Consider the following 15,735-nt stretch of genomic DNA (forward strand, 5'->3'; position numbering starts at 1 on the left):
CTTAGATTGCTCATGAAAAGACACATTTTTGTGCATACAAAGAAATCTATGCTATAGAATTTTGAAATAAAATATGAGAAGATAGGTTTTATAATATGCTTTCAGAAAATAAAAAGAACTAGAGGCTCTTAAGAGCATGTGTCGCTCACCTTGATCTATGTGCATATTAAACATAGGACACACTCACTCTATCTATAATAATATTCAAGATAATAACCAAGAACGGCAAAATTTCCTTAAAATTACCAATTTAGGGGCAGTAACCCAACAACGGGTTCTCCGATTCATCTTTCAGGGCATATAGAATCTTGACCTGATAAACAATTTTACCCCCATGTCAGATTTGCTCTAAATGCTTTGATTTCAGAAATATAAGCCAAAATCTACATTTTACCCCTATGTTCTCTTTTAAGCCATGGCAGCCATCTTGGTTGGTTGGCCGGTTCATCGGACACATTTTTAAAACTAGAAACTCCAATGATGATTGTGGTCAAGTTTGGTTTAATTTGGCCCTGTAGTTTCAGAGGAGAAGATTTTTGTAAAAGATAACGACGACGAACGACGACACATTCCCACCATATTCTGTATGTTCCTTTCAAAAGTCAGGAGCGTGTAATGCATGCATGGTATTTGTTTCTGTGACATAATTTTGTATAGCTTACTATACAGTATGGGTTTGCTTATTTAAGAAGGCACCATGGTGATCTATAGTTGCTAACTTTCGACGTCCTTTGATCTCTAGTGGAAAATTATCCTATTTGCAATCATACAACATCTCCATAATTTCATTAATGTATGTATTCCATATTATCGTTGATACATGCAACACAACAAAACAAAAAGAACAGATACATTGTAATAAAAGAGGGACGAGAGATACCAGAGGGATAGTCAAACTCATAAATCGAAAATAAACCGACAACGTCATGGCTAAAAATGAAAAAGACAAACAGACAAAAACTAGTACACATAACACAACATAGAAAACTAGAGAATAAGCAACACGAACCCCACAATCTCAGGTGCTCCGGAAGGGTAAGCAGATCCTGCTCCACATTTGACACCCGTCGTGTTGCTCATGTTATAACAAATCCGGCAAATAATCTAATTCGATAGGTCACATTCATGAAAGGTAAGGAGATTATAGTTACGACGTAAGGAACATATCCGATATCATCTGTGAAACAGTTATTCTATAACAGTCAACCAACTCGTGATGTCGTCCGTAAAATTTACGAAGGGATGATTTTAACTTCATCATTTGGAACTCTTGGATAAATAGCTTTCTTGTGAGCAGCAACCCTTCATCAAGAAAATCATGATAGTAAGTACAAGCACGGGAATACCGTATCAATTGGGAGATATATTATACCCCGTATGCAGGTGCTGCTGGAAAGTTCACAATTGGAAAGCTGAAATCATCCCTTTTGTCGTAAAGTTTTGTTTTCAATCGACCCTCATTGTCAAATTTTATATGTAAGTCAAGATATGAGTCCGACTTACATTGTAACTGTATCTGTTGTATCCTTTATCTCTAGTCTAATTGGTTATAGATGTGTTCAACATAGTCACCAAATTTTGAGTTATTTAGTGAGAGAACATCATCTTTATAGCAGAAAGTAAAGTTAAAAGATATTGCTAACTTCTTATCTTTCTTACTAAGAAGTTCATGTATATAATAAGCTTTCTTGTGTTACATGATGTATAATAATTAAATATAAAATAAGGTGGTCCATTCAAGTCTTTGACTATGTCTCTTCTCGTTCTGAAAAATGTCACTCCCAATATATATGTTAAAGCTAATACATGAAAATATAACAGATATTTGAGATATTAGACCAAATAACAGAATTACCGCACTCGAAGTCGCTGCAATATTAAATTAGGAAAGAGATGCAGTCTGTTTTAACAGAAGAAATATATTTTTGTTCAATAAAAAAAATCGTATGCAGCAAAAAAAAATCGTGTGGAATTCTATTACATGTAGAAGGTGGGGAAAACAAAATCGTTTTTGAACTTTGGTATTGTACAAGATTGTAAATGCCTGCTTTGTTCCTGACGATAATGCACAGTAACTTTTCATTCTTATCAATTGGCCATATATAGTTATGTTTTCTTACACGATTTTGGTTAGTTTTAATTCAATTAAAATGCCTACAGCTGATCACAATTTAGACTCGACACAACATAGTGCTTGGTAAACTGTATCATGGAAACAGTACCTCAAGTCTTTTTTTCAACTGTGTTGTTGGATTGCATTCTTTTTGCATATTTTTTTTTTAATTAGAAAAAAATAACTTAAACGGAAATGGTTTGACCTTGATATGTATAAAAACAATCCAATATAACAAATATGGCCAGGGATAAAAAAAAAAAAAAAAGAAGAAAATAAAAAGAGTAAAGTTGCCAAGAAAAAAGTACGTTTGCATTGTGAACCTAGTATTACCCATAATTAAATTATTAATTTACAGCTTTGCTCTCAAGAGAAAGTATTAATATTAATATTAAAGAACAGAGTTGTTTGGCACAAATACCAAAACACACGTTGAAGTCAATGTGAGAGAAAATACAATTATGATTAGAAAGACATTAGTGGTGTTATTGTGATAATAGTATCAGTAATTGTATAGATTATAAACAAAGGTATTTAATATATACTATTATACTTAAAGGGTAAACTATCTGCTATAATAAAAAAAAAATCTGTTAAAATCTGGAAAATTCTGTAAAATAAAAAATATAATTGCCACAAGGATAGTTAACTCTGGCCCAATATTGACAAATGTAAAACTACTCAAATGAGAAAACTAACTGACTGATTTTTGAACAAAACAATAAACGAAAAACAAATATTTTATATGTAGTAACAACCCACAACCACTGAATTACATTTGTACAGGCTTCTGACTTGAGACAGGCACATACACTTTCGGGTTTAAACATGTTAACCAACTTTCTACCAGGAGTGTTCGCCAGACGCGCGTATTCACTTAACATTAGTATATTAGCATAGTTACATTGAAAACAAATGGAAACAAATTATGTCTTGACACGAAATACGTTCTTTTTCATTTTATTTTTATTGGAAAGTAAAATATTTGGTTCACTATCAAAACTTACTTTTCTGCTGCAAATACACACATGACTGAAACACTTTAATCACTCTTATGGTATTTGAAGAGGTTCTGAATTTTTCGTCCGTTTTGGATTTTTGTCGTCTGAAACCATTCGCAGACATACTTATTTTAGGGATGCTATCCAATGGTGTTGACAGTTGCTGATCGTTAACGGTATATATAATTTTCTTCTAACAAACATATTCTGATCCCCAATTTAATGAAAAATAATATTCTGTTCAAGAAGATGACAGAAAAAATATTCCAATTTGTTCCCCCATACCTTATACTAGTAGTATTAAAACTTGGAAAACATAATTTGATTGATAGCGTTAAAACTACATGAAATTGTTTCTGGCTCAGACAAAAACCAATGCACCCCTTTTGAAGTTAAATGGTTGCTCCCTTTTCAGAAGCCTCTCAAACTGAGGCTGTGAGTTGGAATATCTCATTTGGCAGGTGCGTTTGAATCTGATCTTTATTGACGAGGATAGTCAGTTTTCCTTCCGAAGGCCGGTGGTTCATTGTGGATTTCGGCTTTCTACAACTAAAAAGTACTGATCGCCATGCAATAGTCAATAGTGCTGGTAGTGGCGTTATCAGCAATCAATCAGCGTAAGGTATTTGTTTTTTTTCTGTATAATATAAGAAAAAAGTTTTCAACCTTGGGAAACGAAATATTCATTTACGATATCATAAAAATTAAACTTTATGTTTAAGTATTAAAACAAAGCCTCGGTCACACCTTAACGGATAGCTCGAACGGATGACTAACGGATAACTTTTTTTTCAATCAGTTCATGTCCGTCAGACGTCCGTTCTTATCCGTTAGACGTCCGTCCATATCCGTTGCATGTCCGTTTACCGTGCGTTTTATCCGTCGACGTCCGTTCTGTCCGGTGAAAATTTTTGAGCATGTTCAAAACTTTGAACGGACGTCAAACCGATGAAATGTCCATTGAACGTCCGTTAGGGTTCCGTTTGTACGGTACCAGTTCGTTTCGTTTCCGTTTTTTATCCGTTACGTGTCCGTTATCATACATCCGTTGGAGGTCTGGCAGATAAATTCACCAACGGACGTCTACCGGACGTTTAACGGATAAAACGGATGTTGAACGGATGAGAAACGGACTTCTACCGGACGTATAACGGATAAAACGGATGATGAACGGATCTGAAACGGATGAAATTTATCTTCAAGACCTCTAACGGATGTATATAACGCACACGTAACGGATACAAAACGGAAACTAAACGAACGCGGACGTCTAACGGATAAGAACGGACGTCTAACGGACAAGAACGGATTGAAAAAAAGTTATCCGTTAGGCGTCCGTTCGAGCTATCCGGTAAGGTGTGACCGAGGCTTAATCAATCAAATATTAATGGTAGATTTTAGACTGGCCTCATGAATATTAACGCCGTTTGCTATCGACGGCTAGCTTCACATTAGTGTTTTTATATGCTATAATTATTTAGTATACTGCAATTTAAGCACACACGTTCATTTCAATGTGACTTTTGTATACATTATATAAAGAACGATAGATTATAGACTGATTCATTAACTATATTGTAAGGACTCAACATAATTATTATAAATTATGCTTAAGATCGAATTTTAAGCTCTGGTTTATATTACTTTACACATTTGCACGTATTTCAATTATATTATTCTATGCAAGCATCAAATTACCAAAAAGTGGTACATATACTGCACGAGCAACATATCTGCTTTGTTTAAGGTGTTTGATTTTATCATGTTCTTATTACAATATATTTTTTGTTTATAAACAAAATTTGTTTATGGAAAATACTAAGGGAGCTACCATTTGATTTTTATGGGGGGGCTAGGATGAAAAATTTTGTCCTGCATTTTTTTTTAGTTGTAATCTCTGTCCTGCCTTTTTATTTTTCACTCTTTTCGGTCCTGCCTTTTTTTTTTTAGTTTATCCTGACTTTTTTTTAACTAAAATGTCATCCTGACTTTTTTTTTTTTGCAAGTGTCTCATCCTGCCTTTTTTTTTACTCAAAATTCCTGTCCTGCCTATTTTTTTCAAATTTCATCCTAGCCCCCCCATAAAAATCAAATGGTAGCTCCCTAAATGCGATTTCCAATTTTGAAGTAAATAATTCTTGGCAATTGGAAAAAAGGGGAGGGGTTAATAACTTTCAGTGAAATGTGTTATAAAAAAGGTGAAAATGTAAAATAAAAAAAAAAAAAAATCTGCACACAACTTTCATAGCTGGAATATTCATGAATTAAGAATAAAAAAAACCGGCATATTTTGCTGCATAAATATCTAACCAAAAACATATCGTCCAACATAAAATTTATATAATTGAGCTTTCAAAATTTTAGAGGTAACTGTCATTAAAAAAAACAAATTGCCCATGGAAAATTAACTTTTGCAAGAACAGTGTTTTCACGCTAAGGATTAAAATCCCTTCAAAAACATCTTTCTTTAATTTTTGTGCTATTTTCACATTTCCTGACCGGTGTGAGAAAAGTATTTCTCCTCACTAGAGAAAAATCTGTTCTCGGCAAATGATTAGTCGAAATTTGATTATGACGTCTAAATGTTTTGTTTTCTTTTGAATTAAACTATTTTGACGCCATGAAAAAAAGCGGCAAAGCCTGATGACGTCGCATATAAGTTTATGAAAATTTTCTGAAAAAAAGAAGGACAAAAATCATTAGAGAAACAGATTCCGACACTATAAAAACAGTTTCTACACTGCAACACGTGTATTACGATATTTCTCCACTCTCGACAGTTAAATTTTAATATTTAAAGAGCTCGACAAGCCTCGCGCTTTCAATAATAAAATTTAACTGTCTCGAGTGGAGAAATATCGTAATACACCTGTTGCAGTGTAGGAATCTTTATCACATATTTGTTACGTTGGGTTTTGCATATGCAATAACCTCAAAATTGCCCGGGGCAAAAAAGACGATATTGATATTGTGCCCTGATTCCAAATGACGTCATTGTGTCATTGACGACACTCTTGTGATACAAAATTTAAAATTTTACCTGTTATGTTTCATTAAATTGGTATAATTGAACTTTGTGTCTCTATTCTGCAGAACTTAGATATGTGATAAATAGATTATAACATGTCTTTTCCATATTGGCCCTGGTATCATCCCTCGACCCATATCGGCCCTCGGCTAAAGCCTCGAGGCCGATATGGGAGACTCGGGATGACATCAGGGCCAATATGGAAAAGGCCATGTTATAATCTATACATATTTCCTCCATTCGTTACACTTTATCGTCGTGAAAAATAACATTTTATGTTAGCGACGCTATCATCTCAATTGTAACTGTATCGTATACGCTTTATACTTGTACATTTGTACGTGAAAAGAGAGTACGTTTTTTTTTTAATTGAGTAGAACTATTAATGAATTGCGTATTTCAAAATGCATTGATAACAGATTTGTGTTTTCATCTTTTTTTACGAGATTTGTAAAGTTGAATTTTCCTCGGATTAGGTATGTTTTTTATTTTTCTTCTGACAAAGAAATTAGTTGCAATCTATACAAACATCTCTTTAATAAGGATAATCCAAAATAACAAAATGGTGCTATTAAATTGGCACGATGAGATACATGTTAATGAGTTCATACTACATGTACTAGGCATATCAGAAAAAGTTCTCTGATATCACAAACTACACTTTCCTCTTAAATTTCTTCATATTTTATTGATACAATGCATTTTTATTGAAATATTCAATATCATTTTGGGAACATTAAACATAGCTATGTTCTAATTCATAACTTCAAGCGAACATAAATTATTTACAAAATAAACTCAACACCTTTGTATAGGATCAGCTCGCCTGACAGTGTGCAGCAAAGCTTTAATTTTATTAAAGACAAATGCAACGTAAAAAATGTTCATCAGTGTTACTGTCTGCCTTGGCCGCTGCAGGTAACAAACACCAATCTACAAAATAATAACAATTTTCATTATGTACGAAAATACATATTATGAATCAAATAAAGATTCTGTTCGTACACACATTATTTTTCACATTAATAAAAAATAACACAAATAAAATACATTAAGTCGGGTGGGAGGGTGTCAAACTTTACTGCACCAAAAGCGAACCTCGAATGACAATATCTTTAATTTACAAAACCGCCAAAAGTATAGCACGAAATATTTGAAATGACCTTATTCAAATATTATGGTCAGTTCTACCTCGACCAATGAAAAAACATTTAACCTATTATATACTTTCAAACACGTGTAATTTCATAAACAAATACACGTGGTAATGTTTACATACCGGTGTACATAACTTTAATAAATATATTTATGTTCTAATTCATAACTTCAAGCGAACATAAATTATGTGATATAGATACAATGGATAAGCGTTGATTCTTGAAAAAGAAACCATGAGCCCGGAGGGCGAATGGTTTGTTTTTCATGAATCAACGCTTATCCATTGTATCTATAACTTAAACTATTGTGTTAATGTCTTTTAAAAATTAACGCCTATTCTTATTAGAAGGTATTGTAAGTGAGTTTAAATAACCATGTTATCGTGTCAAACAATTCATTACAATAAATTGAATATCACAATTAAATGGTTAAAACAAAAATAAAAATATATTATAACACAACACGTCTGTCCTTAAAGATCTTCATACTATCAGGCATCTGTTCTGTAAAATTGTGTAGTAAAGCAGATGAAATCATATTAATATAAATTTATAAAACAAAAGTGGAAAAATCATGAGAATGTAATCAGTTTTGTTTCAAACATGTGGAAAAGCCAACAATAATCCAAAAATAAACGACCAAGCTCGCTTTTATTACACAAATTATCCACAATATCATACAAAACAAGAACAAAAACTTGAAAAGTAGAGAATAGGGACAACAAAGATAATTCAGGGATTCGAACCTAAAAATACAAGTCCGTACCTTGAACTCATTTATCTTAACCATGAAACCACGTGGCTACCAATTCATACTATTCGTTTGCCTATTATGTATATATGTTTGTCTGTTGTTCCGATGTATTTCATACATTCATTTATATATATAAAATAGACAATTAAATAGTAACCGATTGTTAGCCCAGAGGTTTCGTCGATATGTTGATGTCAGTAACACGTAACAGAATTCATGGACGAGTTCGAATCCCGATGAAAGCATATAGAAATCACAAACATGAAAGGTAAGTTTTTAAAACAATTCCATTAGTGAACAGAAATCAGTTAATTAGTCAATTCAAACTTAATGAAATTAGGCACACAAAGGAAACAAAAGAATCTAATATGTTGAGCCCATTTCAGCGACAGATTTAGGAAGCGTTGATTCGTCTCGGTTATTGTATAGAAAGGTATATACTATGAAAATTAGAGCGAGGGGCTTTGCCCCAAGCTCTTATTTTCATAGTATATACCTTTCTATACAATATCCAATTTAGCACATATTTACAACTTGAGTAATCCTGTAATTAGTCTATTCACTGGTATTAAAGAGATAATAGTAACTGCAATTACGATTATCCCAATATGGCGACGGTAGATATAGGTAAAATCTTTACACTCGTTTTTCTTAAATGTAGCATGTTTTTGTCAATAGTTACTCAGCTGCAAGGTTTATCTATACCATTACATCATATTTGAATCGTAACGGTGCACTGGAATTGTCAAAGAGCTGTGAAAATAGCCGTTGAAAAATTCGGGATGATAATCGTAACTCTATGGTATTTTTCTTCTTTGATAATCGTAATTTTCTTTATATGATAATAGTAACTGAAACATAATAAATGTGTCTTTCAGCATTTCAATGGTATTTTGTGTGTTAAAAATGTAAATGCCCAGTTAAACGATGACATTAACGCATATAAAAATAAATGAAGAAACTTACAGGTTAATATCTAGGATAAATTTACCTATATATCTCTAATTGATGAGAAAAAGGATGGATTAGCTATATCCCATATTCCAAAAGTGCAATCCTTTCAATTCATTGCTCAAAATGAAAGTCACGTATACCACATTTTCATATGTCAAAAAAGATATATGCCTGTTTCATTGATTTCAGGAAGGCATTTGATACTATTAATAGAGATGCCCTCTTTTACAAATTGTCTTATTACAACATAGATGGTCCCTTTTTTTAGTATAATGAAAGATATGTATAAAGAGGTTTTGTACTTGGTAAAGATCTCGGAAGGATAATCACTGATTTTTTTAATTCCTCAGTTGGGGTAAAACAAGGGTGTATTTTAAGCCCTACATTATTTTCTTTATATATTAATGATTTACCATCTATTTTTGACTCAACATGTGAACCACCCAAGTTAAATGATAATGATATATCATATCTGTTATACGCTGATGATTTAGTTCTTATCAATAAATTCAGCCGTCCATATTTTTCCTTTGGATTCACTTTTTTCTATTTTATACTGATATATGATTTTAAAAATTAAATTCAAATGTTTTGATCAAATTCCCATGTATTTTAGGACGTTTTTTTAAACAGTGTGGATGGTAAAGGATTTAGAATAGTTACCAGTTTATTGTTACTATTGTTTATTGTCACTTTTGTTTTTTGTTACTTTTGTTTATTGTTACTTTTGTTTATTGTTACTTTTATTTTTTGTTTTTATTAGCCTTACCTATAGTCTTACGAAGCATTTGACAGACGAAAAAAAAACACAAATATGTATATTGATAAATTACATCAAAGGGCCAAACATGTAGATTATCACAGTCGGAACTGGTTTAATTACAAAGATTTTTATAGATTATAAAACAAATATTTTGTGCTTCAGAAAAATAAATGAAAATTAGGAAAGGCTAATTTATGTTTTCATTTAATAGAAAAGTACCAATTATATGGCAAGTATGCAAATACAAAACTGTTTCTTGTTTAGTACCTTCAATATTTTTCTCTACAATATCTTCCATGCATATGTATGCAGCATACTTTTCATATACCGAGTATTTATGAATTTTTAATAAGTTTGTTTCTAATTTTGCGGAATATGCGTTATTTTATTATCATCTTTGCAGTCATTCTTTGAATAAGTATTTCTTGTAAGAAAATTTAAAGCTACATCAATTTTATTTTTTGATTTTCGGGTTTTTGGCCAAACTATAAAAGAACACAAATCCATGTTTGTCAATGAACTCCACGTTACTTAATTTCATAATACACAAAGAATCCCATTTAGGGCCAAACATTCTCTAGTCTTATATAGCATTAAATGTTTTAAGGATGTCATATTATCATAATTTAAAATTGAATTTGTGTTGTTTATAGTTTATATCTGAGATACTGAAATTTCAGTGACAGTCATGAAGTAGCTAATATGAATAAGAAGATGTGGTATGTTTGCCAATGAGACAACATTCCACAAGAGACCAACATGACTCAGAAATTAACAAATATAGGTCACCGTACGGTCTTCAACAATGAACAAAGCCCATACCGCATAGTCAGCTATAAAAGAAATGACACTGTAAAACACTTTTCAAAGTTATCCCTTGTTCATCATAACTTTTAAGTTGTGATATCATCCATGATAAATGATCGAAGTGACATGAAAACTGTAGCCACTAATTTCTCGTCAAACGGTTTTTGACGAATACTAAATGTCTTTCCTACTTCGTTATGGCATAATAGGGTACTAGAATTAAATCAGCAGTGGCTTTCCGGGGGCAGAAATAGCACATAAAACCACCTACAATAAAATAACTTAAACAATATTAACTATATTTAGTATTTACTTCAGGATAAATTATTTGTTGTTTCCTGTCTTAATCAGAAATCTGATGTAAGGTGACACATGCGTGTCGCCTGACAATTATTATCATGTATCATAATTTCCATCGCAGCGCTCATTCACATATTTTGTGGCATACCTAGTTCAATAAATTTCTGTATATTATCAAAGTTCGTGTTTTCCCATTTCCAAATTTCTTGAAGCTTGTTCACCCTTCAAATTTTATAATATACTAGTATGTAGCTGTTTTCATAAGAACAATTAATTATATATGCATAAAAAGAAATGTCATAAGATGTTGGGACGTTTCGTAAATAATTCATCGCCATAATTTTATAATATGCTATCAGATATACGTTTTTAGTGTCAATATCAATAAAACAGTTTCCAGTTACGATTATCTTTTTTATTTTTAAATACCATAATTACGATTATCTTTTTTCCGAGTTACGATTATCATCCCGAATTTTTCAACGGCTATTTTCAAAGCGCTTAGACAATTCCAGTGCACCGTTACGATTCAAATATGATGAAATGGTATAGATAAACCTTGCAGCTGAGTAACTATTGACAAAAACATGCTACATTTTAGAAAAATTAGTGTAAAGATTTTACCTATATCTACCGTCGCCATATTGGGATAATCGTAATTGCAGTTACGATTATCTCTTTAATACCAGTGCTATTGATATGTTTTGGATGTAGCTCATTTACGTAGCTTTGTAAATCTACTCACTATAATATCATTGTAAAAATGGGATTTCAAAAGGCCCTTGACTTTAGAATGTAAAGAAGGTAGCTGCTGGTGTAAGTATGTTTATTGATATGAACGAAGCGTTGTTTTACTATACATGTACTTATTTACATGGTAAGATGACAAAATGAATTGACCAAGAGCAGACAATTCTTAAATTGCAGTGAAAGCTTTACATTCTTGAAAACATTTTTTTTATTTCACATAAAACCTAAAACTATCACAAACAGTTGGATCCCCCTCCCACATCTTTGGTTGAAACACCTTTTAAAAATGGCTGGATCTGCCCCTGGTATGTACCCATTGGTAGTCTAGTGGATAGTTTATATGAATGAAATATTTGTCACTGGACATTAGGCAACCAATTATCGACCAATTTATGACTAAATATATCAAATTGCGTTATTAATAATTTCCCTTCAAAAGATTCATGGTTGACTCTTTTTGTGTACAAAGTAATTGCATGGAAGATAAAGGATTACACATTTTAGATTGAGTTGTACTTTAATCAAGGTATACAGCACCATTATTATTACTCTTTATTTAAATGAAAGAAACTTTTTTAATTGTCAAAACAAAATTTAGATCAAAAGATTGATTAGTAGGATGTTAAAAATCTGTTTGAAAACTAATTACAAACTATTTAGTTAAATTTGGAACACATCATTTATTTCAAAATAGCCTGTAGCAATTTTTGTTCTAATATCTTGATTATAATACAATGAAATCTTACTCTTGTGGTCATTCATGCGTAGTTACTTAGTACACGGAAAAAGTATGTACTATGAAAATTAGAAGGCAGATTCAAGCAATTTGATTGGACGAGAAGTTGTAAGTATGTGCTAATAGAAAAAGAATCCACGGTAAATGAATAGGCTGACGTCACCACAATGGTTTAATTACAAAATAAACTCAACACCTTTTTAGAGGATCAGCTCGCCTGACAGTGTGCAGCAAAGCTTCGAAAAATAAAGAAAGGGTAAAGAAAAGAGAAAAGAAAAAATACATTATTAAATCCCAATATTATTTGTTACAGACAGTCTATCCTTCAAAGACTCTTTAACATAACCGTCTTTTGCCGTGTCACTTTTCCACTGACCATGCTTTTTGAACAATCTGTCCTCTACACCAGCCGCTGCAGCAGCCGATGCCCCTCCTGAACGGAGACTATGCAGTCCAAATTTTTTACTATCTAAGCCTAAACTTGAAAGTAGTATTTCCCGAGCTCTCGTGTATGACAACGGACCTGTACTTCTAAGTTTATAAGAATTATCAGACTTACAAAAATTAACGGATCTAAAAATAAATTCATCAGAATTTGATGTAATACTAGCTAATTTGAGATATCGTTCTAGCATACAGACAGGACAAGTTACAAGATTAGTTCTAGAAATAACCACATCCCTCCCTTCTCTGTAAATATCAGTTTTACTCTTCGCCAAATATAAATTTGCATGTGTAGAATAAATCTTTATATCGATACCTCTCAAATTAACTAGTTCTGAAAACCTTAAAAAAACCTGCATAGCTTAATAAACACATACAAACAGTTCTTAAGTCTTTAAGATTACTATTAAGATGACCATAAGTATGAACAATCTTTCGCAAAATGTCTGGTGTAATAGGATCTTTCTTAGTGATAAAATGTCCCAATTTTCTCTGTGCTCCTTCGTTTACAAACGTTACTAATTCAGATGTACAAGGATTATTAAATCCAGCCAGTTTATGTGCCCAGCTAATGGCGTATATTACTTCATTTATCTTGCTTACCGATTTTGCATTCTGTGAAATGTGAATCAAATATAGAGAAACTGTATAATCAGATGAAGGTAATGGAGTAATATTATGTATTTTAGTCCACTTACAGAAAGCATTAAGGCATACTGGTACTTTTTACGAGTGTTCAGAGAACGTGAGCTCAAGCAGTACTCTGGTAGTCTAGCTTTCAATGTAGAAAGTTCATCCGAAATATCTGAATTCTGTTTCCATCTACCAACTCGAAAAATATCTGAAAAATGTGCAATCGTGAAACAAACATTATAAAATGTCAAAGTATTAAAAACTTATATACACATGAACCATGCCACTGTAAACATAACAGGACCTTGTCCAATATTTATTTTGACCATGCCAGCTACAATGCTATATACATTAGTGCCGTGTTGAATACAACCATGCTTTCTAAAATGTATATACACACTAGGGCCTTATCAACAACCGTGCCTGCTACAATACACATTCATGTACTAGGGCCTCGTTACTTTAACCTCGCCAGCTACAATACACATCCGTGTACTAGGACCTCGTCACTTCAACCTCGCCAGCTACAATACACATTCGTGTACTAGGGCCTCGGAACTTTAACCTCGCCAGCTACAATACACATTAGTGCACTAGGACCTTGTTATCCTTGTCGCATCTAACTTCACTGCCAATACTGGAGCAATAAAAGGCTCAGTGCCAAAAATGGATTTTCTATTAGAACCACTGACAAAAATACCACTTGTATTTTTAAATTCAATAACATCAGATATGTAATCTCTGTAATTCATATTTTTATCAAAAATGAAAGGCCAATAGGTCGCAGATATCCATTTTGGTACAATTAAAGTACCTCTAGCTTTACAAGCAATTACATGTTATAGCTCTCAATACTAAGTAAATAGGTGGTACAATCCAATTGTTTTCACCAGACCAATTCTGAGTAAAACAGTCTACAGCTTCTGTATTTACATTCCAGAATAAAGAGTTAAATCTTTCTAATTTTGTGTTACGAGAACTAGCAAAACAATCGACTGTATAAGGACCCCAAAGGTCGTTAATAAAAGTATAGAAAAATTCTGAAACTCCCCAGTCTTCATAATCAATGATTTTACTGATATAATCAGCTTTCGAATTTTCACCTCTCGGAATCCAATGTATGTTAATGGAGATTCCCTTTTGTAAACAAATAGAAAAAATGGAAATTGCTATATCTTGCAGTTTTTCTTTCATGCTTCCTGCTTGAACAATTCTGACACAATTTTGATTATCAGTTAGCCATTTTAAGGATTTTCCAGCAAATGCATGTTGAAAAGACATCAACGCCAATTCTATGGCCTTTAGTTCCCTCCACGTGGAACTCTCTAACATTTCAGTGGATTTCCACATAGTGTGAACAATTTTACTTTCCAACTCTACTGTATTTCTAAAACTAAATAACTGTCCCATGACATTCTACTTTCAATAGACATATAGCAATATCTAGTCATTATTCTAGTAATATTTCCGATCACAGGAGACATACTTATAATTCTACCCGTTACCTGGGCTTAATTTCTGGCAGAAATATATGGAATTTCTCTGAAAACATTATAAATAGATTGTAATAATTCGTCAATTCTCCTTTGAGGAATGCATAAAGTGAAATTACATGAATCCCAAATGATTCCCAACCACTCCAACTTCTGTACAGGAGTAAAAACTGATTTTTCTTCGTTTAGAAGAAAACCCGCACTCAAAAGTGATTGTTTCACATATTCAGAATCTTTGATTCATTCATTATTTTCGTTGTTCATACTAAATCCATCATCAAGATATAAAACTATTTTTATACCATTTTTTCTCCAATACTTGACCAATGGTCTGAGACACTTTGTAAATATGTAAGGACCCGTTGAAAGACCAAATGCTAAAACAGTGAAGCAATAAAATTTATCTTCCCACGAAAAACCTAGATACGTGTGCTGCTGTGGACATATATCCAAATGAAAATAACCAGATTTTAAATCAAATTTATACAGATAATCATTTTTCTGAAAGTATTGCACAGCTATTTTCCAATCTTCAAATTTAATCTTTTCCTTTTTTACCGATAAATTCAAAGTGCTCAAATCTAAAATTAGACGCCTTTTCCCAGACTTTTGAGTAGCTACACTGAGCGGATTGACAATGTAAGGTTGAAATGGGACCTCAATGACGCAACCTGAAAGAACAAGTTCATTTACAGATTTGCTAACAAAATCATCATTCTTAAGAGCAGATTTGTTATTTTTCATGTACATGCTCGAAGGAGTATCAATAAATGGAATAAGATAACCATTTTCCAGTGTGTCT

At 32.4% G+C, this 15,735-nt stretch overlaps 1 pseudogene; it reads right to left on the bottom strand.

The window, feature by feature from the left end:
• Positions 1-12,650: 12,650 nt before the first annotated feature.
• On the bottom strand, positions 12,651-14,790 carry LOC139490099 (uncharacterized; annotated as a pseudogene).
• Between the last annotated feature and the right edge of the window lie 945 nt (positions 14,791-15,735).

The sequence above is a fragment of the Mytilus edulis genome, chromosome 9, assembly GCF_963676685.1.
Source record: "Mytilus edulis chromosome 9, xbMytEdul2.2, whole genome shotgun sequence".
Taxonomy (NCBI): Eukaryota; Metazoa; Mollusca; class Bivalvia; order Mytilida; family Mytilidae; genus Mytilus; species Mytilus edulis.